Source organism: Panthera uncia, chromosome C2 (genome assembly GCF_023721935.1).
Source record: "Panthera uncia isolate 11264 chromosome C2, Puncia_PCG_1.0, whole genome shotgun sequence".
Lineage (NCBI taxonomy): Eukaryota > Metazoa > Chordata > Mammalia > Carnivora > Felidae > Panthera > Panthera uncia.
The window spans coordinates 84,039,905-84,067,408 of NC_064810.1; the positions used below are offsets into that span (position 1 = coordinate 84,039,905).

Here is a 27,504-nt window from a genome sequence, read left to right on the forward strand (position 1 = left end):
AAATTTACCATCAAATACAACCAAAAGTTTGTTGGGGTGATCAGGACACGCCTAAGATAAAAACTAAAGGGCAAAACCAAACAATAACTAACCTCAAAACAAAACTCTAATGACAAACCCTCAGGCTTATTTTCCTGAAAATTTCTCATTCTCCCACTGCTGGACACACACATTTACACAGCTACTTGCAAAACCTGTTCCTCCTCAGAAATCCCAGTGAAGTCATGGTGACAGAAACATTCAAATAACACTGTGTTGGTCATGAGGTATTTTCACATTTTATGTTTGTATTACCCACTACCTACCTGCCAGCCTCATTTACATATGAAAATAATGGGTCTTACAAAACTTTTTAAAAGCTTCATAATGTATAAATTTATCAAATAACTATATCGAACACCTGAAACTAATGTAATGTGTCAACTATACTTCAAAAAAAAAAAAAAAAAAAAAGCTAAATGCATTGATTAGGTTACCTAACTAATAAGAGACAGAGCCAGAACTTGAACCCACATTTTAGAGCCAAATCCAGAGCCCTCTTCGCCACCCTGAATTGATTTCTATGACCTATTGTAGATCCTTGCTGCAGGGCAGATGACTAGGAGGGTGCCTGGGGCAGTTCTGAGTGAATGAGAGTGGCCTCTCTACATTAAAGTCCTCAACAGCCAGCAACACAGGCTTGGAGTCAGTGGGGTGATGGAGGTGGGTGGCAAGGCAGGGAAGAGTGATTACAGCCTACTTTTGTAAAGAGTTATCCTGACATGATTACAATAAATATTCTTAATTATATCCACAGCTATACTGTCACAGACAATATAAATGTCAATCATATTTAATGCCAGAAATTTATGTTATTAATTGCTGTTCTTAGTTGTAGTTTTACATTTTCAATTTTGTCTGTAGCCTAATATTAGATTAATCTCTATTCAAGAAATATAAGCAAGTTGGTGGGAGAGAAAAGTCTTAGAAACCTGCTCAGGGCTAGGGGAGTCCAACCTTAAATTCAATATTTGCCTCAGATAATCCTTAAGTAGATAAGTGCATATGATAAACACATATCCAAGAAATCTTTAATACTTCCATGAAGCCCATAGTTTAGTTCTTGAATTTTCTGTGAATATAAAACATGTCAACACAGGCTGCAGAACACCATGTATGTATTATACTACCATTTGCATTAGAAATGGATAAAAATAAAAATATATATTTGTATTTACTTGTATATACATAAAGGAACTCTGGAAAGATGTGTAAGAAACATATTCCTGGTATCCTGACTACAGAGGTACAGAAGGCTGACCACATGGAGCCCAGGGTAGAGGGAAACTTCATTGTATAGGTTTTTACATATTTTGATTTTGAAACCTGTGAGCCTATCACACCTTCAACTACATTTTTAAAGAATCAATTGAGTTATTTTTTAAATTGAAAGGTGTATTATACATTGAAAATTTGAACCACATAAAATTCCACATGAACTTAGGAATTAAGACTTTATTAAGTTAACTGTAAGGGACATCTTAATTAGTTAAGTCCCAATTAAGAAATCCTACAACATACCTAAACTTTATAAATTTCTTTAGATAAATCCGTATCAGATCATGTTTTATACTTCTAACAAGACTAAATTGTCTTTAATCATTAAACTTTCCTCAGGGTTGATAATCAGAGATTTTAAATTTCTTAGGAAGGATAATCCCAATTTTATAAATCCTTATCAGATCATGTTTTATACTTCCAAAAGACTAAATTGTCTTCAATCATTAAACTTTCCTCAGGGTTGATAATCAGAGATTTTGAATTTCTTAGGAAGGATAATCCCAATTTTTGCCATTTTATTAAAACATATTAATTTCAAACAATAATGTTATACCTTAGCAATACTTTTCATAAAAATGCATACAAAAAAAACAGAAAAAAATGTCTCCATTTAAAATGGAGAAACACAAATTAGTATCTTATTCTCACAAGTCAAACTCCATTTCAAACAAATTGATACTGAGTTAGCCAGAAAAAGTTCAACATGAGGCACCATAGTAGCACAAAAACTGCAAAGGTGAACAAGGGCCAGCCATTCTGTGCCAAGTTGAAATCTAATCCTTTGGTTATTATGAAGTCATTAAAGAATCTTAAGTAGGTAATAAAATGATCAAAAATATATTTAGAAAGATCTCTCAGGCATAATAGATAATATGTGGATAATGGACTAGGGACAGGCAATTCTGGCAGTTTATCAGAGTTCAGGTAAGAGTGTGAATTAAGGAAGAGCCACAAAAGCAAGGAAGGGACAGATGTGAGAGATTATAGGGAGGCAGGGCTAGCAAGAATCACTGCTGAATTTGGACATGGGAAGTACTCTGACCACCCAACTTCTGATGTGGGTAACAGAGTGGATGATGCCTTTGAGAAGGAAAAGAAAAAAAAAGAAGGAGCAGATTTGGGGGTGGAGAAGGTAGAGAAATGTATTTTTTATTTTATTAATTGCACTTTTGAGACACTTCCTCTGCTCTAAATGTCTGGTAAGTAGTTGGATATAAAGGTGTGGATCTCATGAGAACCATGGTTAAGGATACAGATATCAGCAAATGGAGATAAGTGAAGCTGGGGCAGGGAGGCTGATGATGAAAATGAACTCTCTCTGATGACTGACATGGGGAATAGTGTGACAATAACATTGCTTGTCCAGAAATTGGTTGTGAGTACTTTTTGGCTGGTGAAAGGTTGATATTCCCAAAAATGTTTTTTGAAAGCCATTTCAATAATACACCAGTAAACTGAGTAATTCAAAGGAAGAAGGGTGAAAGCACTTTTATAACTGAAACACTATTTTAAGAGAAATTAAAAGGTCTAGCATAAGCAAGAGACTCACTAATCTAGTTCCAAAATGCAATTTTTGAAATGTTATTTCTCTGCTGGAAATTAAAAAAAAAAAAAAAAAAAATATATATATATATATATATAATATATTCCTAAAATTTTTGAAAATTATTGCATAAATTCACACTCCAAAGGAGTTTTACTGAGATGATTCTTCTCTTAGTGTCTGTAGGAGAGAGGGATAACAGACACTTCAGACAATGAAACCATCTTATTTCTTCCTGGATGAGGCAGGAAGAAATATTTTCTTTCACCCTGACATTCAATGATTTATTCTGCACTTTTAATTTAAGACTTAAGCCAGAAGCGGACTACACTGCTAGCACCATGCAGGTCTTGGCTCCCTGTATCTTATCACTTAACCTGGGGGTCCTAGAAAAAGAAAAATATCCTTACCCTGTCTCTCCACTCCACCCAGAAACTGAGATTAACACCCTGAGATATAAAATGATGAACTCAGCCCTTCCTGTCATTAGTCCACAGCCCTGGTTGCACATTAGAATCACCTAGGATGGGGCACCTGGGTGACATATTCTCTACCTTTGAAGCTCCACCACCCTGATGAACCTATTGAACTACAGGACTCTGTGCCTAATTTTGCTTATTGGAGCCTCAAGCAAAAGGAGGCAGCATGCATGCATAGGTGTCTCCTGGGGTTTTGGAACCCTTGCCTCCTTGACACAAACACCAGGTATACTCCTTCTGAAAAGCTGCTATGGATCTTGTCAAAACTGAACTTCTGACTCTGTGGCCTATTCCCATTTTGAGGGTGGGTCAACTCAGATTTAATGACTAACACAGAGGGTCAGACAAGCTTCATATGCCAAATGGAAGTGGCAAATTTAAGCCTATTGTTGGCCTAATCATGAAAAAGCGCTCGCTATCCCTCTGGGGGAAATTTTATCCCCACTCTGCCACCTGAAGGAACAATTGTAAACAATACTATTTTTCCAGGGACATGATGTGTGTCCCCAGGACTAAATCTCTCATATGGAAGCTGAACATTAACTTCCTCTGACACAGAGATTTGCACCTAAGGCGCAAAAGACTTTTAAGTATTTAAACAAATATCATTAACAGACCATGAAACCCTCAGATGACTGAAGAAATCTCTCCAAAATGAAGAAATCACTCCAACCGAGGAAGGATCCCCTAGGTTGCTCTAAGGAGCTTCCAAGGGGATAACTGGCTCATTATTAATACTTACCCTACAAGCAGTTTTTCCTATAATGGTAGTCATCCAGTTAGAAAACTGTTCCTGACTTTACCTGAAATGATCAATGATATCATTTTGGCTCTGTATTCAGATCAGCTTCAACTCACTGACCAAAGTTGTTATGGGTGGTAAAATTGCCCTGGACTTCCTCTTTGCAGGCCTAAGTAGATTCTGTGAAATCATTAACACAAGCCGCTATAAGGCTAACTAGAAAGGACAATATAGAAACTTAAGAGGAAAGTCACCTAGCTTTATAAGATAAACCTTGATAGTTGATGGTTTAAGGGATTGGTTCTGATTGTGTTGTTTTTTTCTTGCAAATAGAAGCAATGACTGCTCTTGTTTTGGACATCTTTTCAAGGATGTTTGTATAGTGAACAGCCTTGGAAGTTGGAGATAGTGTCTCTTCACAGCAACCATAGATTTGTTCACTGCCCAGTATTACAAAAATTATGTCCCCCCTTTGTGGCAAAGGACAAATATGTTTTTAGCTTACTATAAAAGATCTGGATTCCCTAAACATAGGATTCCTCTACTATAATATAACCCACTATGTGTGCAGGTGTCGCCTATTTGTCATATTGCCTTGTGGGAACTGAGGTTTGGGGAAATGGCACAAGGTAATGATGATACTCTGGTTATTGCTATTTCTGTAACTAATAAACCATCCTTTGTCTTTGACTCAGGGGTTGCATGTCTTCTGCCAAAGTTCATGGGCAACATAAACAATGAAGCTGAGAAACCTAGCAGGAAACAGCAATTAAGTGGAAAAGAAGGTGAAGGTGAGCAGAGGTTTTTGCAGCCACAGTGAAGTGCCGTTGGTAATGAACTCTTCTTCCTTTTTTTTTTTTTTTGGAAGAAAAGGGAGGGGTTTTATTCTCAAGCGTCTAAGGATTTACAAACGAGGGCATTTCATTTTAAAAAGGGACAGGGGAATACTGGCAACCAGAGAAGGGGGCTGCGGGCCACCTCACGCCCCTGCCCGCCCGCTCTACCCTCTGCCTGGTCAAGAGGGAGGGCTGGTGACCGGTGACGGAGGGCAGGCCAGGAAAGAGGCAGAGGGGAAGAGGTTCCCCCAGAACTCCCACTTAAAACTGAAGGAGGGCAGGGGTGGGCAGACCTTTATATGCAGATAAAAATCAGAAATTTAGCAATCCATAGCAGATGGTAAAGCTTTTAAAAATGAGGAAGATTTTTGGGCACCTGGGTGGCTCAGTCAGTTAAGCGTCCAACTTCAACTCAGGTCATTATCTTACAGTTTGTGGGTTTGAGCCCTGCATCAGGCTCTCGGCTGTCAGCACAGAGTCTGCTTCGGATCCTCTGTCCCCCTCTCTCTCTGCCCTTGCCCTGCTTTATCTCTCTCTCTCTCTCTCTCTCTCTCAAAAATAAATAAACATTAAAAAAAATTTTTTTAATGAGGAAGATTTCCAGGGGTACCTGGGTAGCTCAGTCAGTTAAGCATCAGAGTCTTGATTTTGGCTCAGGTCATGATCTCGTGATTAGTGAGTTTGGCCCCTATGTCTGGCTCTATGCTTGACAGCATGGAGCTTATTGGAGATTCTCTCTCTGTCCCTCTCTCTCTTTCTGCCCCTCCTCGGCTCACACTCGCTCTCGCTCTCGCTCTCTCTCAAAAATAAATAAATAAACTTATTTAAAAATGAAGATTTCCAGATTACAAAGAAAAAAAACCAAGTAAAAAAAATAAGACAGGGGTGCCTGGGTGGCTCAGTCAGTTAAGCGTCCAACTTCATCTTGGGTCATGATCTCACCGTCTGTGAGTTTGAGCCCTGTGTTGGACTCTGTGCTGACAGCTCAGAGCCTGGAGCCTGCTTCAGATTCTGTGTCTCTCTCTGCCCCTACCCTGCTCGCAGTGTCTCTCTCTCTCAAAAATAAATAAACATTTAAAAATTAAAAAAAAAAAGAAGACAGATAACCCAGGATACAAGTATGCCCCATTATTAAAAAATAAATTAGAGTTAAGATGGCAGAGTAAGAGGACCCTATCCCTCATGCCTTGAACACAGCTAAATGTCAAATCATTCTGAATACCCAAGAAATCGATCTGAAGACTGAGGGAACAAACTGCACAACTAGAGGGAGAAAAGGGCCACACTGTAGAAGGTAGGAGGTGCGGAGACATAATTTGGGGAAGAAATGAATCACAAGTGCTGCATGTGGGGAGAGAGCCTGATCACAGGCAGGGGATTGCATAAGAAAAACACTTCCCCAAAACCACTGACTAGGAAAATGAGAAGGGCTGATTATCACAAGTTTTCACAAGCAGTGGAGCTCAAATACAAGTTTTAGAAGTCTATGCCATCACTTGAGTTGAGTCTGGCAGGCATAGCAGTGCTCCTACGGAGAAGGAGGGCAGAGGCCTGGGAATGGACAGCATGGTCTAAGGATCCCCTGGGTCACACTAGGAGAAGCAGTTCCCCTTCTTGGAGTGCATTTGGGAGAGGTAGCACTGCCTCTCTGGGAACAAAAGAGCTGGCAGGCACCATTGCACCGCCCACTCATTAGCATGGGAGCAGAGACACCTGCTGAGGGTAGCCAACTTGGACACTGGCTTTTTGCTGCACTTTATTACCATAAACTCCAAGCCCCTGTGAGTTTGTGCAACTGCTCTTCTGGAACAAACTGGTACCAGCCACAGTGTGGTAAGACCTACCCCCAGAGGACTGGTGCGGGTCCTTGCTGCATGGGGTTCCTAAAATTTGGAGTTTTGAAACCCAGGCAGCATGCCTAAAATAAAACACAGGCACTGTGCCACTGAATGGGCAGATGGCTCGGACACACACAGGATGAAGGCAGGGATCTGAGGAATGCCTGGGACAAGTGAGGGGAGATTGTTCGCTCTTCTGTGACAGCTTCCTGAACAGGAGCAGGCGTAAACTCCCCCTCCCAGAACAAGAGAGGCAAGCCCCTCCCTCGGAGGACCAGCACAAACCTCCAAATGCACCAAGTCTACTGACCATAAAGTGCTGCAAAACTTCAGATCTAGTAAAATAGGATCTAGCCTCTTCTTTTTAATTTTTTTTAACGTTTATTTATTTTTGAGACAGAGGGAGACAGAGCATGAACAGTGGAGGGTCATAGAGAGAGGGAGACACAGAATCTGAAACAGGCTCCAGGCTCTGAGCTGTCAGCACAGAGCTTGACGCGGGGCTCTAACTCACAGACCGCGAGATCATGACCTGAGGCTAAAGTCGGATGCTTTACCAACTGAGCCACCCAGGCACCCTAGATCTGTTTTAACAAGCAGATCAAAACACCTAGTTGAAACTCACCACACCCTGAACAAGGTTCAAACACTCCCCACTGCAGGCAAAGAGAAACTCTGCAGAGGACTGACCTGAGGTGAAAAGCAGCCAAAACACAACAGCAGAGTGCACATAAGATACACAAGAAACACTTTCTGAAGCACCAGGCCCTGGACTGTATATGACATCTTCTTAATATAGCTATTACTCTCAGGAGCAGGAAATGTAATAGGCTTTCTTAACACACAAAAGACAGAGACCTAGACAAAACGCCAAGATGGAGGAATTCATCCTAAAGGAAAGAAGAAGAAAAGGCCATGGCCAGGAATCTAATCAAAACTGACATAAGTAATATGCCTGAACCAGAATTTAAAAAGACAATCATATGGATACTAGCTGGGCTTAAGAAAAGCAGAGAAAACACAGATAAAAGACCTAAAATGGGGCACCTGGGTGGCTCAGTCGGTTAAGCATCCAACCATTTCAGGTCATGATCTCATGGCTCATGAGTTTAAGGTCTGCATTAGGCTCTGTGCTGACAGCTTCAGGCCTAGAGCCTGCTTCAGATTCTGTGTCTCCTTCTCTCTCTCTGCCATGCCCCTCCTCTGCTCACTTTCTGTCTCTCTTTCTCTCTCAAAAATAAACATTTTTAAAAATTTAAGAAAAAAGACCTAAAATTATTCAGGCTGGAATAAAGAAATGTTATAACTGAGATACTAAACTAACTGGATGTAATGACTACAAGGATGGAAGAAACAGAGGAATGAATAAGTGATATAGAAGATAAAATTATAGAAAATAATGAAGCTAAAAAGAAGAGTGGAAGAACACTATTTGATCATGAATGTAGACTTAAGGAACTCAGCAACTCTGTATAGCATGATAGCATTCATATCATAGGAGTCTCAGAAGAAGAGCGGAAAAAGGATCAGAAGGTTTATTTGAGCAAATTATAGCTGAAAACTTCCTAAATCTGGGGGAAAGAGACATACAAATCCAGGAGGCACAGAGAACTCCCATAAAAATTAACAAAAGCAGGCCAACACAAAGGCATATTGGAATAAAATTTGCAAAATACAGAGATAAAGAAAAAAATCCTAAAAGTAGCAAGGGAAAAGAAATCCCTAACCTCCAAGGGAAGACAAATATGGTTAGCAGCAGATCTATCCACAGAAACTTGTCAGGCCAGAGGGGAGTGGCATGATATCTTCAACATGCTGAATGGGGAAAATATGCAGCCAATAATACTTTATCCAGCAAAGGTGTCATTCAGAATAGGAGAGACAAAAGAGTTTCCCAGACAAACAAAAACTAAAGGACTTCATGACCACTAAACCAGCCCTGCAACAAATGTTAAAGAGGACTCTTTGAGTGGGAAAGAAAGACCAAAAGCAACAAAGGCTACAAAGGAACAGAGAAAATCTCCAGAAACAATGACTTTACATGTGATACAATGGCACTAAATTCAAATCTATCAATAATCATTCTGAATGTAAATAGAGTAAATATTCCAATCAAAAGACATAGCATATCAGAATTGAGAGGAGAAAAAGACCCATCTATATGCTGACTACAAAAGACTCACTTTAGACCTAAATACACCTACAGACGACAAGTGAGGGGATGGGGAACAATTTATCATGCTAATGGATGTCAAAAGAAACCTGGAGTAACCATACTTATGTCAGACAAACTAGATTTTAAGACAAAGACTATAACAAGAAATGAAGAAGGCCACTATATCATAATAAAGGGGTCTATCGAACCAGAAGATCTAACAATTATAAATATTTATGGCCCAAACTTGATGGCACCCAAATATATAAATCAATTAATAACAAACATAAAGAAACACACTGATAATAACACAATAATAGTAGGGGACTTTAACACCTCACTTACAGCAATGGACAGAACATCTAAGCAGAAAATCAACAAGGAAACAATTGCTTTGAATGACACACTGGACCAAATGGACTTAATAGATATATTCCGAACATTTCATACTAAAGCAGCAGAATACACATTCTTTTCAAGAGCACATGGAACATTCTCCAGAACAGATCACATACTGGGTCACAAATCAGCCTTCAATAAGTACAAAAATTCGAGATCATACCATATATATTTTCAGATCACAATGCTATGAAACTTGAAGTCAAACACAATAAAAAATTTGGAAAGCCCTCAAATACATGAAGGTTAAAGAACATCCTATTAAAGAATGAATGGGTCACCCAGGAAACTTAAAAAGAAATTAAAAAAATACATGAAAACAAATGAAAATGAAAACACAACAATCCAAAACCTTTGGGAGACAGCAAAAGCATTCATAACAGGGAAGTACATAGCAATACAGGTCTACCTCAAGAAGCAAGATAATTTTCAAATATACAACCTAACCTTACACCCACATGAGCTAGAAAGCAATGGCAATGAAGACTGAAGTCAGCAGAGGGGAAATGATAAAGATCAGAGCAGAAATAAATGATATAGAAACAAACAACCAAACAAACAAACAAACAAAAAACCCAGCAGAACAGATCAATGAAACTAGGAGGTGGTTTTTGAAAGAATTAATAAAATTGATAAACCCCAAGCCATACTTCTCAAAAAGAAAAGAGAAGGGACCCAGATAAATAAAATCATGAATGAAAGAAGAGAGATCACAACCAACACCACAGAAATACAAATAAGTATAAGAGAATATTATGAAAAATGATATACCAACAAATTGGGTAATGTGGAAGAATTCCTAGAAACATACAGACTACCAAAACTGAAACTGGAAGAAATAGAAAATTTGAACAGATTCATAACCAGAAAAGAAACTGAATCAGTAATCAAAAATCTCTCAGCAAACAAAAGTCCAGGGCCAGATGGCTTCCCGGGGGAATTCTGCTAAACATTTAAAGAAGAATTAATACGTGTTCTTTTCAAACTGTTCTGAAAAATAGAAATGGAAGGAAAACTTCCAAACTCATTCTACAAGGCCAGCATTACCTTGATTCCAAGACCAGACAAAGACCCCACTAAAAAGGAGAATTACAGGCAATATTCCTAATGAACATAGATGCAAAAATTCTCAACAAGATACTAACAAATCAAATCCAACAGTACATTAAAAGACTCCTTCACCACAATCACGTGGGATTTATTCCTGGTCTTCAGGGATGGTTCAATATTCACAAATCAATCAACATGATAATCATATTAAGAAAGGATAAGAATTATATAATCCTCTCAATAGATACAGAAAAGGCATTTGACAAGGTACAGCAACTGCTCCTGATAAAAATCCTCAACAAAGTAGAGAGATAGAGGGAATATACCTCAACATCATAAAGGCCATATACAAAAGACCCAGAGCTAATATAATCCCCAATGGGTAGAAACTGAAAGTTTTTCCTCATTTTTATTTAACATAGTAGTGGAACTCCTAGTTTCAGCAATCAGACAACAAAAAGAAATAAAAGGCATCCAAATTAGTAAGGGAGAAGTCAAATTTTCACTATTTGCAGATGTCATGATACTCTATACAAAAAACCTGAAAGACTCCACCAAAACATTGCTAGAACTAATACAAGAATTCAGCAAAGTCACAGGATATAAAATCAACGTACAGAAATTGGTTGCATTTCTATACACCAAAAATGAGCAGCAAAAAGAGAAATCAAGGAATCAATCTCATTTACAATCGCACTGAAAACTATTAAGATACCTAAGAATAAACCTACCCAAAGAGGTAAAAGATCTGTACTCTGAAAACTATACAACACTTATGAAAGAAATTGAAGAGGACAGAAAGAAATGGAAAAACATCCATGCTCATGGACTGAAAGAACAAATATTGTTAAAATGTCTATACTACCCAAAGCAATCTATACATTTAATCCAATCTCTATCAAGACACCAAGCACATTTTACACAGAGCTAGAACAAACAATCCTAAAATTTGTATGGAATCACAAAAGACCCCAAATAGCTAAAGTAATCCTGAAAAAGAAAAGAAAAGCTGGAGGCATCACAATTCTGGACTTCAAGCTATATTACAAAGAGGTAGTCATCAAGACAGTATGATATTGGCACAAGAACAGACACATAGATCAATGGAATAGAATAGAAAATCCAGCAATGGAACCATAACTATATGGTCAACTAATCTTCAACAAAGCAGGAAAGAATATCCAATGGAAAAAAGACAGTCTTGGGGTACCTGGGTGGCTCAGTCATTAAGCGTCCGACTTCGGCTCAGGTCATGATCTCACGGTTCGTGAGTTTGAGCCCCACATCAGGCTCTGTGATGACAGCTCAGAGCCTGGAGCCTGCTTTGGATTCTGTATCTCCCTCTCTCTCTCTCTGCCCCTCCCTCACTCATGCTCTGTCTCTCTATCTCTCAAAAATACATAAACATGAAAAAAAATTTTTTAAAAAAGTAAAAAGACTGTCTCTTCAACAAATGGTGTGGGGAAAACTGAATAGCAACATACAGAAGAATGAACCTGGACCACTTTCTTACACCATACACGAAAAAATTCAAAATGGATGTAAGACCTAAATGTGGGACAGGAAACCATCAAAATCCTACAGAAGATAAGCAGCAACCTCTTTGATCTCGGCCATAGCAACTTTTTTTTTTTTTTTTTTTTTTTTGTTTAATGTTGAGACAGAGAGACAGAGCAGGAGTTGGGGAGGGGCAGAGAGAGAGAGAGGGAAACACCGAATCTGAAGCAGGCTCCAGGCTTTGAGCTGTCAGCACAGAGCCCAATGTGAGGCTCGAACCCACGAACTGCAAGATCATGCATGACCTGAGCCAAAGTTGGGACACTTAACCAACTGAGCCCCCAGGCGCCCTTGGGCCATAGCAACTTCTTACTAGATATGTCTCTGGAGGCAATGGAAACAAAAGCAAACATGAACTATTGGGACTTCATTAAGATAAAAAGCTTCTAAAACATTAAAACAAAAAAGATAAAAAGCTTCTGCACAGCCAAGGGGGAAAAAAATCAGTGAAGTTAAAGGCAGTCTATGGAATGGGAGAAGATATTTGCAAATGACATATTGGATGAAGGGTGAGTATTCAAAATATATAAAGAACTCATTAAACTCAACACCAAAAAACAAATAATCCAGTTAAGAAATGGGCAGAAGACATGAATAGACATTTTTCCAAAGAAGACATACAGATGGCCAGCAGACATATGAAAAGATGCTCAACATCACTCATCATCAGGGAAATACAAATTAAAACTGTGATGAGATACCACCTCACATCTGTCAGAATGGCTAAAATTAACAACACCGGAAACAACAGATGTTGGCAAGGATGTGGAGAAAGAGGAACCTTCTTACACTGACGGTGGGAATGCAAACTGGTACAGCCACTCTGAAAAACAGTATGGAGGTCCCTCAAAAAGTTAAAAATAGAACTACCCTATGACCCAGCAATTGCACTACGAGATGTTTACCCAAAGAATACAAAAATACTGATTTAAAGGGGCACATGTACCACGATGTTTAGAGCAGTATTATTAACAATAGCCAGGTTATGGAAAGAGACCAAATGTCCGTTGATAAATGGATAATTTATAGATAAATTATCTATAATATGATAAAGAAGAGGTGGTAAATATTTGCAATGGAATATTACTCTGCCATTAAAAAGAACGAAATCTTACCATTTACAATGACATGGATGGAACTAGAATCTGTTGTGCTAAGCAACATAAATCAGTCAGAGAAAACTAAATAGCAATTGATAACCCTCATATGTGGAATTTAAGAAACAAAACAGATGAACATAGGGGAAGGAAAAAGAAACAAGAAAGGGAGGCAAACCGTAAGAGACTCTTAATCATAGAGAACAGAACTGAAAGTTGCTGGAGGGGAGGTGAGTGGGGGATGGGCTAAATGAGTGATGGGTATTAAAGAGGGCACTTGTTGTGATGAGCCCTGGGAGTTATATGTAAGTGATGAATCCTAAATTTTACTCCTGAAACCACTATTATGTGTTAACTAACTAGAATTTAAATTAAAAACTTGACACCAATAAATAAATAAATAAATAAATAAATAAAATCCTTTTAAAATTCCAAATAAAATAAATAAAAAATAAAAAATATTCATATACTCAAGAAATTATTTTTGAGAACCAGCCACTGTTTTATACATAGGGATACAGTAGTGAACAAAAGTCTCTGATCTTTTGGTGTTCACATTCTAGTGGAGGGAGAAAGGCAAAAAACAAGTAAGCAAATGACTTCCAAATATATCGGGAATGACCAAGCACACAAAAGGGATCAAGAGGAACAGAAGCAAGTGTTATGTAGGTAGAATGAAATAGAAGGCCTCTGCACTGAAGCCTGAGGGAGGTGAGGACCACTGAAGACTCCACAACTGAGTTTTTCCAATGAAAATCAGAAAATTATTCATATTTTAAGACATGCACTTAAATGTAAACAAAATTGTTAAGTCATAACCAATAACAGATAGGTTGACAGAAACCTCAAACAAAGGACAGAACTAAACCTTAAGTCTAACAGGAAAACACTAACAAAAAATGGTGATAGAGTCCTCATGAATTTAAACCCTAAGTCAGTGGGAAAAGATCACTCAAATTAGTCTTTTTAGCTCTAAGATATTGTTTAAAGCAAAATCTTTCCATATTACTCTTCCGATCTAGCAGAGTCTCTAAATAAAGATAAAATCTGTTCATTCATCAACTAGAACAAGGTTCATTACAATGCTTACTAAAGAGCCTCCTGAGTGCAACAAACCTACCAGAACAAGGTTCCTTCCTCTCCTTTCTTTCTATTATAATTAAGTCAAATCTCACCACAAAGAAACACCTGTTTCTAAGAGGCCACATGAAATGAAAGGAATAATAGGATAGAGGAAAGATTTTAAAAGCACACAAGCTTTTATAATAAAATCAAAACCATCTTTTAGAAAAGAACTAAAGACAGGTATTTAAATTGGCAATTAAAAGGTCATATTTTTAACTTAGCTAAAAGGAATAAATGTGAATAAAAGGAAATGATTCGCTAAAGACTTTAAAGTTTATTTATTTTGAGAAAGAGAGCACAAGCAGGAGAAGGGCAGAGAGAGAGAGGGAAAGAGAGAGAAGTCCAAGCAGGCTTTGCACTGTCAGTGTGGAGTCCGATGCACGGCTCGAACTCACAAACCAGGAGATTATGACCTGAACCGAAGTCAGTCACTTAACTGACTGTACCACCCAGGCGCCCCCATTAAAGACTTTAAAAGGCAAGTACTCTTGCCAAAAAAACGTCAAACTTAAAGTGCAGTGAAACAAAGAATAGGAGGTATAATTTTTAATGCATATTCCAAAACCAATCTTTAATATTTAGTCATGAATTTATCTATAAATTTCATACAACATTAAAGGAGACTGTGAAATGTTTGTATTCATTAATAAAAAGCATAGGTCAAAAGGCCCCAGTCCAGATCTATCAAACCAGAACTTCTGGTCCCCTTAACACAGTTTTTAGGAACCACTGCTGTAAGATACCAAGTTACTAAGACCGGATTATGATCATGGTTGAACAACTAGGTAAATTTGCTAAAAGTCGTTGAACTGTAAAGTCTTTAAAATGGTTGAATTTGGGGCGCCTGGGTGGCGCAGTCGGTTAAGCGTCCGACTTCAGCCAGGTCACGATCTCGCGGTCTGTGAGTTCGAGCCCCGCGTCAGGCTCTGGGCTGATGGCTCGGAGCCTGGAGCCTGTTTCCAATTCTGTGTGTCTCCCTCTCTCTCTGCCCCTCCCCCATTCATGCTCTGTCTCTCTCTGTCCCAAAAATAAATAAAAAACGTTGAAAAAAAAATTAAAAAAAAAATGGTTGAATTTATGCATGTGAATTATATGTTTACATTACAGCTCAATAAAGTTGTTTAAAAAAAAAAAGGGACACCAAGTTAAATACACACCACACCCAAACAACAAAAGAATATTTAAAACCAGTTATTTTTAAACATTTAAAAAGTTTATATTACACAAACATTCCTTAGAAAGTGAGCACACTGGAAATTGCTCCTTTGAGAGTTAATTATGAATATGATTTCATGTTCCCATTGTCAAAATATTCTTCATGCTGGTGTTATCATGTTTAACAGACAAGAAATTCAGGCTCAGAAAGGTTAAGGAACTCTCTGAGGGCCACTCAGCTGGCAAGGGCAGAGCAGGCTTCCAAACCAAGGCACCTCATGCCAAGTCCAAGAAGGCACATTCTAGTGCAACACATGCTCCCCATGAAGAAGGGCAAGAAACAAAGCATTACACAGGTGAAGGACCCTGGAGGAAGCATCCTCTTATACCACTCTCCTTTTCCCACGGGCTGTGATTAGCTTCGAAGCATGTTACTTTTCACAAATATCTATCTAGGAATCTCATTCTCTCTGTGCATTATGACTGCTTCTATTATTTATTCATGCTATCTTGTTTTTTTTTTTTTTATTTCCTCAGATTCCTGTCTAGTATTCTGATCAGAGCAAAAGTTCAGCAAACATATATTCTTTATGAGAGTAAGTTGTCATGAAAAATGAGACTATATGCCTTATCTATTTAAACCTCTGGTATGGCAAACTTGTAGATGTCCCATTCCAAAATCTCTTTTTTACATTCTTTTAATAAATCAAGGATTCCCAAACTTGAATGAACATCAGAATCACCTGGGAGCTTATTAAAAATGCAAACCTGTGAAGCCCTCTCAAATCTAATGAAACTGAAACTCTGGCAGCATCCTTGAACCAACTTTTGGGAACTATTGCTATAATATAGCACTGGAAATAGACAAAACATTACTTTTTTTAAATCAAGCTATTCTGTTAACACATTCAGATTGAGAAATTAACATAATTTTAAAAGAATCAAAAGAGATCTAGGAAGATGGAGGCATCCTATCCTTGACTGAAACCAGGCAGAATATCAAAAATGTTAAGGAAGGAATCTGTGCCTACCTCAGGAGTGGTGGAACTATGTCTAGGCGAGAAATCAGTAGCCCTAGATTCCAGAGTCAGCTCTGCCCCTATGCAAGTCACACCATCACTGACAGCCACAGTTTCTCTTTGTTTCTATAACACTACTGTTTTTCTAACCATTCCTTCTTCGTCTCCTTTGCATTCTGCTCCTTCTGTTTGTCCTTTAAATATGACTGTCCTTTAGAGTCCTGTCCTCAGTTTCTCTTGAACTATACACATTGTAGTCCCATGTCTTGAATGACCTTTACATGCCAAAATCCTCCCAATCTGTGTCTTTACCACTGACTTCGGCTGCACTCTGTTGTACAAGACCATTGGCCTGTGCAGGTGATCCCACACTCAGGGAGGTGACAGACACCTTAAAGCCTTTTCTCATCAACAACCTACTTCCCACCAGTTAAGGTGGAACACTTTTAACTTTTTACTATTCCTTTCTGGGGTATCTTCCTTTAAAGAGTTAATAAAGCCAGATTACCACCAATAGAAAAATACTTAAGTAAATTATGATACCTTTATTTAAAGGAGTGTTACACAGCCATATAAAATGGTGGTTTTAAAAACTATGCAGAAATATGGGCAAAATAGCTCAATATCACTCATCATCAAGGAAGTGCAAATCAAAACTACAGTGAAAAAAACTACAATGAGATATCACCTCACACCTGTCAGAATGGGTAGTATCAAAAAGACAAGAAAAAACAAGTTTTGGTGAAGATATGGAGAAAATAGAACACTTGTGCATTCTTGGTAGGACTGAAAAATGGTGGAGCCATTATGGAAAACAGTATGGAAGTTTCTCATAAAATTAAAAAAAGAATTATTGGAGCACCTGTGTGGCTTAGTCAGTTAAGCATCCAACTCTTGATTTCAGCTCAGGTCATGGTCTCATTGTTCATGAGTTTGAGCCCCGTGGTGTAAATCCCACCTGGAATTCTCTCTCTGCCTTTCTCTCTGCCCCTCCTCCACCCCCTCTCAAAAATAACTAAAACTTTTTTAAAAAGTCAAAAATAGAACTACCCTACCATCAAATAATTGCACTACTGGGTATTTATCTAAAAACTGCAAAAACACAAATTCAAAGGGATACATGTACTTCTATATTTATTGCAGCATTATTTACAATAGCCACATTATGGAAGCAGCCCAAGTGTCCATCAATAGATAAATGGATAAAGAAGAGGTGGTGTGTTTATACAACAGAGTATTATTCAACCATAAAACAGAATGAAATCTTGCCATTTGCAACAACATGGATAGATCTAGAGGGTATAATGCTAAATGAAATAAGCCAGAGAAAGACAAATACCATATGATCTCATTCATACGTGGAATTTAAGAAATAAAACAGAGGAAAAAAAAAAGAGACAATCCAAAAAACAGACCCTTAACTGTAAACAACAAACTGATGGTTACCAGAGGGGAGCAGGGTAGCGGGATGGGTGAAATAGGTAAAGGGAATTAAGAGTACACTTATCATATGAGGAGTGAGTAATGTTTAGAATTATTGAATCACTATGGTACACCTGAAAATAATATAATACTGTATGTTAATGATAGTGGAATTAAAATGAAAAACTTACAAAAATGAAATAAAAAGAAAAAACATGGGGAAATAGAGTATATTGTCACAAAAGACAATACTAAATTTTATGTTTATTATGATTACAGTTATGTAAAAAGGTCAATCAAATGCATTTGGATTAGGACTGGAAGGGAATATGAACAATGACAGTTTTTTTTTCTTATTTGGAATTCTCATTTGGGAATCTCATTAAGAGATTTCCATTAATGTTATGGTTATTATGTCATTTATCCAAATATATAGCTGACATATGATCATCTTAATTTCTATGGTTATTCTACTCTTCATAACAGGTTTGTAAGGCTAAATAATAATATAATAGCTGCTCTCTGGTTTTGTAAAAAATAAGATGCTATAAAGCAAGGTAGGCTGTTCTTATAAAATGTTTGTTACATCAATATACTGTAGAAATGACAACCACATCTATCTGCCCAGATGTCAGAACACTTTGCCAGAAAAAGCACTGTCTTCTACGCCAGTATATGATTATGTTAAAGAGATAAATGGGATTATTACAACTACTTTGGAAACGGGGAAACTGAGGAACAGAAACATTTCAGGACTTACTCAAAGGCTAATGACAAATCAGAATGAATTTACAGTTCACTGATACTTGACTAACAATCTAAATATATTTCAGATTTCTATATTAACTGTTCCTAGCTTTTAATTACACAGCATAATTTGCCTAAGAGAATACTGTATTATCTTAATTCATTGATTTCATATCGTATAACATGCTCCTTCTTTCTGTTTGCTTAGGAGATTTTTTAAATGCTCAGAAACTCATTTATACATGACAGATGACTTTCAAAGACAACACTGTAAATAGAATCTTTGATATCAGGTGCTCAAGTTACATGCAAAATAACAAAACTGAAATTGAAGTGCACTTATACATATCTTCATTTATTTTACTACTTAATAGAATAATGACCCCTTTGGTAAGCTAATTCTGATATTGTTAGGACTATGGGTTACTGAGCTCTATAAAATCACCAAAAAAAAAGGAAATGATTAATAAGAATCTGTTCAACACACAATACAATTCTAAGCCAGAGTTCTTTTGCATTACTTGGTCTATTGATTTTGGATTTCAAAGAAATGAAATCCAAAGAAGGAGTACTGCTAATCTACCTTAGAAGCAGCACACTGTCATTTAAAAATAACATTATTCTGACTAGTATTCAGCTCATTCTAACTTTGTCATTTCATGTATGGACAACAGTCAACCACAAGATTCTTTCTGAAAACACACAGGCAACGTGAACTCTGAAAATTCAGTAGGTGACAGTTTCTTTGACCATTTCCTTAACTCTAAATAGTTACAGACTTAAGAATGAAAGACACTTTATTCCCTTTGCATTAAGTTGACAGTCTCACACTTCTGTCAATAAGTATTTCATAAACTCCACATCTGTCTTTTTTTCCCATAAGGGTCTAAGTCTTGATAAATTCTGCAGAAGGATATGTTTTTTAACAAAGTATTTGAAATGTTTGGAAATATCATCTACCAATAAATTTCTGAACAATCTGCAAATTCAAGGGCCCAAATTCCAGTCCCTTCTTGATCAAAACCACAATAATAAATAGTTTTACTCTTTCCTAACATGGTACTGCAAGTAAATTTCATTTTATCCTTTAGATAAGAAGCGCAAACTGGTAACTTTCAGGCTGTAACCAGGCCACCAAACTGTTTTGGTTGGCTCACACAAACTTTTTAAAGAATTAGGCCAATATAAAAATCAAGTTATATTCACATAAAAGTCCAGATATCCAGTTTCTCTCAAAAGATTGGAACTAGGCAACTCTAGACCTACATTCCTATGTGGCAATATTTTAGCTGATGGGGAGAAGTGGCTGCCTCCTTTACACAGCTGTGAATCTCCAGGTGACCACAGTCACTGCTAATTGACCCCTAAATCCTACTGTGCCCCTGACATCAAGATCCATTAAACCTAGCTCACTTCATGTAATTTTGTTACCTGTCTGGTCTCTGTAGGCATTTGAATTTCTGACTCCTTCTAACAAAAAGTTTTCTGTTTTGTTTCATTAGCATATATTGCACATCCGCTGAATAAAAGGCTCTTTGGGGGAGTAGTGAGGAATAGCAGGTTATAAGTCCTGGCCTCAGAGAATTTAAAGTCTAGCAGCAGGGAGTGAAATGCACAGAGTGATAGTACAAGGTGCTGAACACTGAATCCCATATAATGGTCTAAAGCAGAGCAGAGCTGTTCAAGAGAATTACAATGTAAGCCACATATGTAATTTTAAATTTTCTAGTAGCCACACTGGAAAAGTTTTTAAGGTGAAATTAACTTAATAATATATTTTACATGAACCCATATAACCAAAATCTTATCAGTTCAACACAGAGTAAATATAAAAAATTACACCCTGTTTTTGTACTAAGTCTTTGAATCCAGGATGTAATTTATATTTAACAACATATCTCAATTTGGACTAGCTACACTTCACGTGCTCAATAGTCACGTGTGGCTACTTGCTACTATATTGGACAGCACAGATCTACAGTAATAAGGAAGGGCACCCGGGTGGCTCAGTCAGTTGAGCAACCAACCCATGGTTTCAGCTTGGGTCATGAGCTGATGGTTTCGTGGGTTTGAGCCCTGTGTCAGGCTTAGGATTCTCTCCCTCCCTCTCTCTGCCCCCTCCCCACTGATGTTGTCTCTGTCTCAATAAATAAATAAACTTAAAAAATATATACACACATATATGTATATGTACATATGTGTATATGTATATTTATACACACATATATATAGTAACAATAGGGAGCCCAGAGACAGCAGCAACTCATTTGGAGAAATCAAGGAAGGCTTCATGGTAAGTGTACCACTGGAAAATAAATAAGATGTGGATCAGTGGAGATGGGACAGGTGGGAAGCTTTTTAAAAAATGGCAGGAAAGCAGAATAAAAACAAGTAAAGTGACCTACCTACTTGGGGAATTAGAGGAACTTGGACAACAGGAAACAAAAGACAAGGAGAAAGCAGAGGGTTAAGGTGGAAAGGGATGTTTGAATCCTCTTTATCAAGGATATTGACAATTCTGCTAAGGAGATAAGATTTTATTCTCTCAGGAATGGAGAACCGCCAAGACATTTGGAGCAGGAAAGTAGTTTCTCAAGTATACATTTTGGGATGTAGAGTATATAATGTAACTGAAGTCAAATTAGTCAGAGTTCATGAAAATAGGGCTAGAATACAAGGATGGAAGCTCCAGAAGGTTGATATCAGTTTAATACAAAGGAAAATTGTCTAAATTGTCAGTATTGCCCAAAAAACTATTTGCTGCTCTAGGAGGTTGTAAATTCAACTTTGGGGATGTAGGAGTAGATGCTAGATAACAATTCTTCAGGAATCAGGCAAAGTAGAAGAGGTTTCTTTGTCCCCTGTCATACACAGATAGCACCCCTACGCTCAATTCCCTTTGAGCAAGCTGTAACTTCATGCCTTTCTTTCCCATTCAACACAGCATATTGGAATGCAAGGGAGAGAGAGAGTGCTATTATTACTGAGATAACCTTGAGTCTGTTCTAATTTATTTTCTAAAAGAAAGTAAATCACTCTCAACTTTTGTTACTTTATTATTGGGGGGTAGATGAAGAACATTTTATTCTCTTGGCAACTGGTATGAGAATTCCGCTTAGTGAGAGAATTGCCTTTGTTGGGAAAATGCTTCAGTAGTGCCACTTGGGGTAGGTGAGTCCTGCAGGGCAGGAGTCAACTGAAGCCAAGGATTCAGAGGAAAGCAAACTATGTGGCATGAGACAGAGAGAGCAATTTGTTTGCTCTTAAGAGGGAAGGGGTGAAAGAAAAGAAAGTCAGGGTACGGAGAGAAGATGGAGGAGCTACTGAAATTGTTGACAGACTGTATTCCTCAGATATTCAGTCCAGTTACAAACTCAGGAAATGCTTAGAATGGGTGGATTTGGGGTGGTTAACTAGTGGAAGCACTGAATTTTGCATACAGGTGGACAAAAACCAAACAGAAAACACTTGCAGACATAAAAAGCTAAACTGGAGAAAGCCTCAAGAAAATAATCCCTTAGAAATGTACAGAAATTATGGGTACCACTGTGGACGGGGGTCAAGTCACATTAACTTAGAGCCCCAGGGACAGGGAGACACTGCTGATCATCTTTGTAACATTACATAAGTCCACACTGCTTGTAGGAGAGTTTACATCTGTCTCTACACACAGGGACATCAGATGACCATGACTGAAAACAGCCATTAGAAAGGGCAGTCAGCCTTAGACTGTGCATTGGCAAAGACCAGCTTGTGGACCCTCTCTCCCATCCAAGTACTAGCCAGGCCCAACCCTGCTTAGCTTCTGAGATCAGATGAGATCAGGCACATTCAGAGTAGTATGGCCATGGACTTGAGGACCCTCTAATCCCTTACTTGGCATGACAATAACTGTTTTTAAGTGGCCACACCTCAAATGTCCTACATCAGTTTTATTTAACCAGTGCTCCTTCAAGTGCAGTCTAAGAAGATGGTGCGGCAGAGAGACCTTGGCATTGCAGAAAATTATACCACACTTCTTACAGTACCCATGTATTTGATGGTAAATAATCAAAAACCTTGTCATTTTTAAATAAGCATGGATAGATTATTATTAGATTACTATTATTGATTATTAGATTATTAAAATAAGCATTTAATTTTAAGTTAAAACCTGGAGACATCAAGGCATGGCATATCTTGATCATTCCATGCTTCATCACCAGATCACAGAGGCACATATGCTTCACTATTCACTGCTATAAGACTTCAGTGGACAAGCTTGTGAAGCTTGTGAAACCCTCTGGTTTAAACCACACCAAAAGGCTGCTCAAGATCAGCTGTCACATCACAGCTATCTGCAAGTTGCCTTTGATTTTATGCCAGTTTCCAAGCAGCTTTGGGGACCCATCTGGTAAGTGGCATAAATCAGCTTCATTATCATCATCTCATGGCATTTAGAGGCTCACACAAATGCAGACATCTGTCTATAAGCATCATGTAAAGCTACCTGCTGCCTGGAGCTCACCAGCTCAGTACTACAACCTAGCTGTGGACTCACATTTAGTAAAACACACAAACACAGGCCACTGAACCTTGGAGACATCAAAATGATTAAAGCGTAATTACAAGCAGACTGCGGTTGTGCTGCTGATTATGTGACTGCCCTGTTGACTAGAATGATGACTGAGAAGAAAATCAATCTAGCACAGTGGCCAAAAGCAAGAGTCCTACAACCAGACTCTACAGGAATGAATCCTGGCTCTGCCACTTCTCAGCAATGTGACCCTGGCAAGTTATTTAAGCACTGTTTCTCAGTTTCCTACCATGTGAAATGGTGAAACTAATAATTCCTGCTCCATGGTGTTCTGAGAAAAGTTAAATGAGATAATAGTTGTAAAGCCCTTATCCAACTGCCTGGCACAGAGTAAATGTTCAATCTCTCTCTCTCTCTTTCTCCCTATCTCTATCTCTATCTCTATCTCTTCTCTCTCCCCCCCCCCACCCCCCCCCCCCCCCAAGTGAATGGTTGGACAATACACATTTGTGTGTCCTAGGCAATGTGCTATGGCTGAAGGCATACAAATCAAAATGCTCTCCGGCTAATTAGGTTGCCCTGTAATACAAGGCAAGCTGTGGCAAGCACTATAATAAAGGTAATAAAGCACTCAAATAGTATCAGCCTGAGAACAGGGACTGGACTTATTCATCCTTGTATCCTCAGTATCTCAACCTATTGTCTAGCACAAAAGTAATGCTAAATAAATAATTGGAGAAGAAACAAATGATTAATAGGTAAAAGGTGGGCAGAAGTAGGAAAGGCTTTGGAGAAAGGCTTGGTAATACAGATGAGATTTCAGGAGGGTTTGAGAAAGAAGTAAGACACATAAGTAAAAAAAAAAAAAAAAAAAAAGGAATCAGGGAAATGGGGAGGAAGTAAGGAAAGGACAGGTACACTTGTCACACATACTATGGCTCTAATATCAAGAATTCCAAACTATGAAAAAGAATTATTGTTGACCTTGCTGTTGACCAAAAGTGAAAGTGAAAACCCCTTCTCAAGCTTGGGGTCCAGGAGAAACTCCACAGGCAAGAGACTGAGCCTCAGACTTGCCCAAGGTCTGGACTTACTGAAGAGTAGAAAACATGCTAATCAGAAGAACTCTTCTCATTCTAGGCTGCAGCCCACCTGTCCTACCTGGAATGCTCTCAAGATGGCTTCCCCCATCACACTGTGAGCTCCTCAAAGCAGGCATTATATCTTATGCATTGTTGGAGGTTTGATAAATTAACTGGGAAAAAAAGTTAAAATGCCCCCAAATTACAAAGTGTACAGATTGAAACAATACTATATATGTCATCTGGGCAAACTTTTTAACCCATCTCTGGCTAAGGCCATTTAAAAATTAATTAATAATGTATCACTCAAATATAGTTTCCATTAGAGCCTGGGTTAAAAACTCTAATGTGTCTCATCTTCCCCATTCAAATATAGAAGGCCAATGGGATCCCAATTCCAGTCCCTTAAGGAAGTTTACAGTTTCCTTTCCATTCTAAAAAGAAAAAGAAAAAAAAAAAAGCAATGATTTTTCACCTATCAGGTTGCCAGAAAGAGAAAAGTTTAATTAAATACATTCTTAGAATGTGAGGAAAGAGGCAACCTAATACACTGTTGTTGAAAAGGTAAACAACTATCAAAGTCCAAACCATCATTTGCACACCTTATAAATTTGTCAAAAGGATATACTCCAAGCATGCAGAATTTGGTATACAAGGTTTCTCACTGTTGCATTTTGAGGGGGTTACTTTTGTATTGTGGTAAAATACACATGACATAAAATGTACTACTTAAAGCATTTTTAAATATTTTATTCAGTGGCATTAAGTATATTCACATTGTTATATAACCACCATTACTATCTATTTCCAGAGAATTTTCACCTTCTCAAACAGAAACTCTGTACCTACTAAAAAATAACTCCCATTTCCCTCTCCTCCCAGCCCCTGGTAGCCACTAGTCTACCTTCCGTCTCTGTGAATTTGCATATCCTAGGTAGCTCATTTAAGTGGAATCACATAATAGCTGTTCTTTTGTATCTGGTTTATTTCACTTAGAATAATGGTTTTAAAGTTCATTCACCTTGTAGCATGTATCAGAATTTCCTTCTTTTTTTTTTAAGGCTATATAATTATTCCATTGTATGTATATACCATATTTTGTTTATCCATTCACCTATTTATGGATTTGGGTTGGCTCCACCTTTGGCTATTGTGAATGATACTACCACGAACATCAATATACAGGTATCTGAGGCCCTGTTTTGAATTCTTTTGGTTATATACCTTGAAGTGGAATTACTGGATTATATGGAAATTCTATCCTTAGCTTTTTGAGGAACTATCAAATTCTTTTATACAGCAACTGCACCATTTTACACTCCCACCAGCAGTACACAAGGTTTCTTGCATTTTTATAAGAACAAAAGATTGGAAGCAACTTAAACATTTATAATAGTCAGCCAATTAAATAATTTATGGTGCATCCTCACAATGGAATACTATGCAACCCATAACAACAAAATGAATAAGGAAAGAGTTCTACATGTATTAACTGAAAAAGCAAATGCAGAACACTGTATGCGCTATGCTACCATTTCTGTAAAAGAGAAGAAAAATATTTATACATATAAATTTGCTTGGAAAAAATATAAAATATCTCTTGAAAGCTACAGAAGAATTAATCACATTCATTGCTTCATAAAAGAGGAACCAAGTGATGGGAGGTCCAAAGAACACAGAGACTTTTCACTTTGTCAGACTTGAAAATATATGATTACATGATGTATTTGACTACTAAATTCTTAAAAATAAATACAATCTGTTGGATTTTGTGAAAATACATCTGACCCTTCTTCATGCTGGAAGTCCACATCACCACCCTTAGAAGAGGGAAAGAAGAGTGTCTCCTGTTGCAGTACCACAGGCATCTCTCAGAAAAGTTGATCCACATTTTGATGCCATATCCACTCCCCTTATTTTCCTTATTTTCTAATGCAAGATTTGAACCCCAAATTTAAGCTGCTTCCTCAAGATGCTTTCTCTTTCCTCTCATAGGAAGGAATGACATCAAAATTACTTTGTGAAAGCCAGGACCCCACTCCAAGCAGATTCTGGTAATAACGTCCCCAAAAAGGTGAAGACACAAAGTGAGTATGTCAATCAAACACATGGAAAATAAGAATCTCTCCTAACATGGTAAAATCACAGCACTGAAGTTTTGACAGCTTAGGAAAATATAAAAGTGAATCCATCATTCTATCTTTGAAATGCTTTACTATCTATATATGTCCACAACCCCAATATCTTTCTAGCACTCTCAATTGGGAAATGACAATAATATCTTTTTCGTTAGCTTTGAGTAATCCCAGAAAAGCATAATAGCTCATCATTATAGGGAATATCATAACAATGGCAGAAAGAACAAAAAAAAAAAAAAACTAATGTTTCTCTTTCCATTATTTAACATCAACTAATTCAACAAATGTGTGTATATATATATATATATATATATATATATATACACACACACACATATATATATTTTTTTTTAATGGTTATTTCCCAGGGTTCTACTTAAGTTAATGCAGCAATATCCCTAATTTCTACTCCTAGTTAACTACTCTTAGTCCTTGGGGACTACAGTCCTCAATTAGTTATATGCTTTTAGTCATTTGCCTCTGCATCATTCTTGAAAATTCACAGTTGATAATCACAAGATTCAAGCGGAGGTAAAATATTGTCAGTATTTTTAAGCACCATTTGGCCGAAAACATTGCGTGGGAACACACACACACACACACACACACACACACACACACACACGCTGATGAGTCATAGGCAGATTGTAGCATGTTATTTTGAGACTTCCCTGCCCACCATAACACTGCCGCACATCTGGCCCATCTTCAAAATGGTGACCTGCTGGAGCAGTGTTCATGCTACTCTCCAAGGCTGGGTGGCACTAACAAATCCAAAGTACTATATAATTTCCAGCCCCCTACTTCCAGAGTTCACACAAGAAACATGAAGGAAAAATTTAAATATAAGCCAATGTGGAAAACATGTGCTTTCATAATCTTAAATAGCCTTTGAATTATTTATTTGTCCAATGAATTTAACAGATGTGAAAATATTAATGCAAGTTATTTGGAAAACTGTAGATTTGAAGATTTTAATGTTATAGCTTAAAGTTATAATGAAAAGGGCAGATGGTAATAATCAGAAAAAAATGTAATAGAACACTTTTTGTAGTAAAAAATGTACAACAAAGATTTTAAGTCATGCCCAATAGTGAAAAGTTTGCTGTTACTATATTCAGCTGGTGCTTGGCCAAAATTTGCTCTATATATTTTCATATTAATAGCGTTACCTGAATCAGCAAAAAGAATACATTTACAGTTCCTCAGTATTTCTATAGTATTCACCTGGAAAATCTTCATTTTTAAGGGCTTTTGTTTTCTCCCAATAAAATAATTTTTAGT

At 37.6% G+C, this 27,504-nt stretch overlaps 1 long non-coding RNA gene across 1 annotated transcript in view; it reads left to right on the forward strand.

Annotated features, from left to right (window-relative positions):
* The first annotated feature begins 1,850 nt into the window (after positions 1-1,850).
* LOC125921157 (uncharacterized) overlaps positions 1,851-27,504 on the forward strand; it is a 58,320-nt gene continuing 32,666 nt past the window's right edge. The window contains exons 1-4 of the long non-coding RNA XR_007457316.1: positions 1,851-2,244; positions 4,780-4,875; positions 24,141-24,197; positions 26,078-26,169. This is a non-coding gene — a long non-coding RNA (uncharacterized LOC125921157). The remainder of the gene's footprint in view (positions 2,245-4,779; positions 4,876-24,140; positions 24,198-26,077; positions 26,170-27,504) is intronic.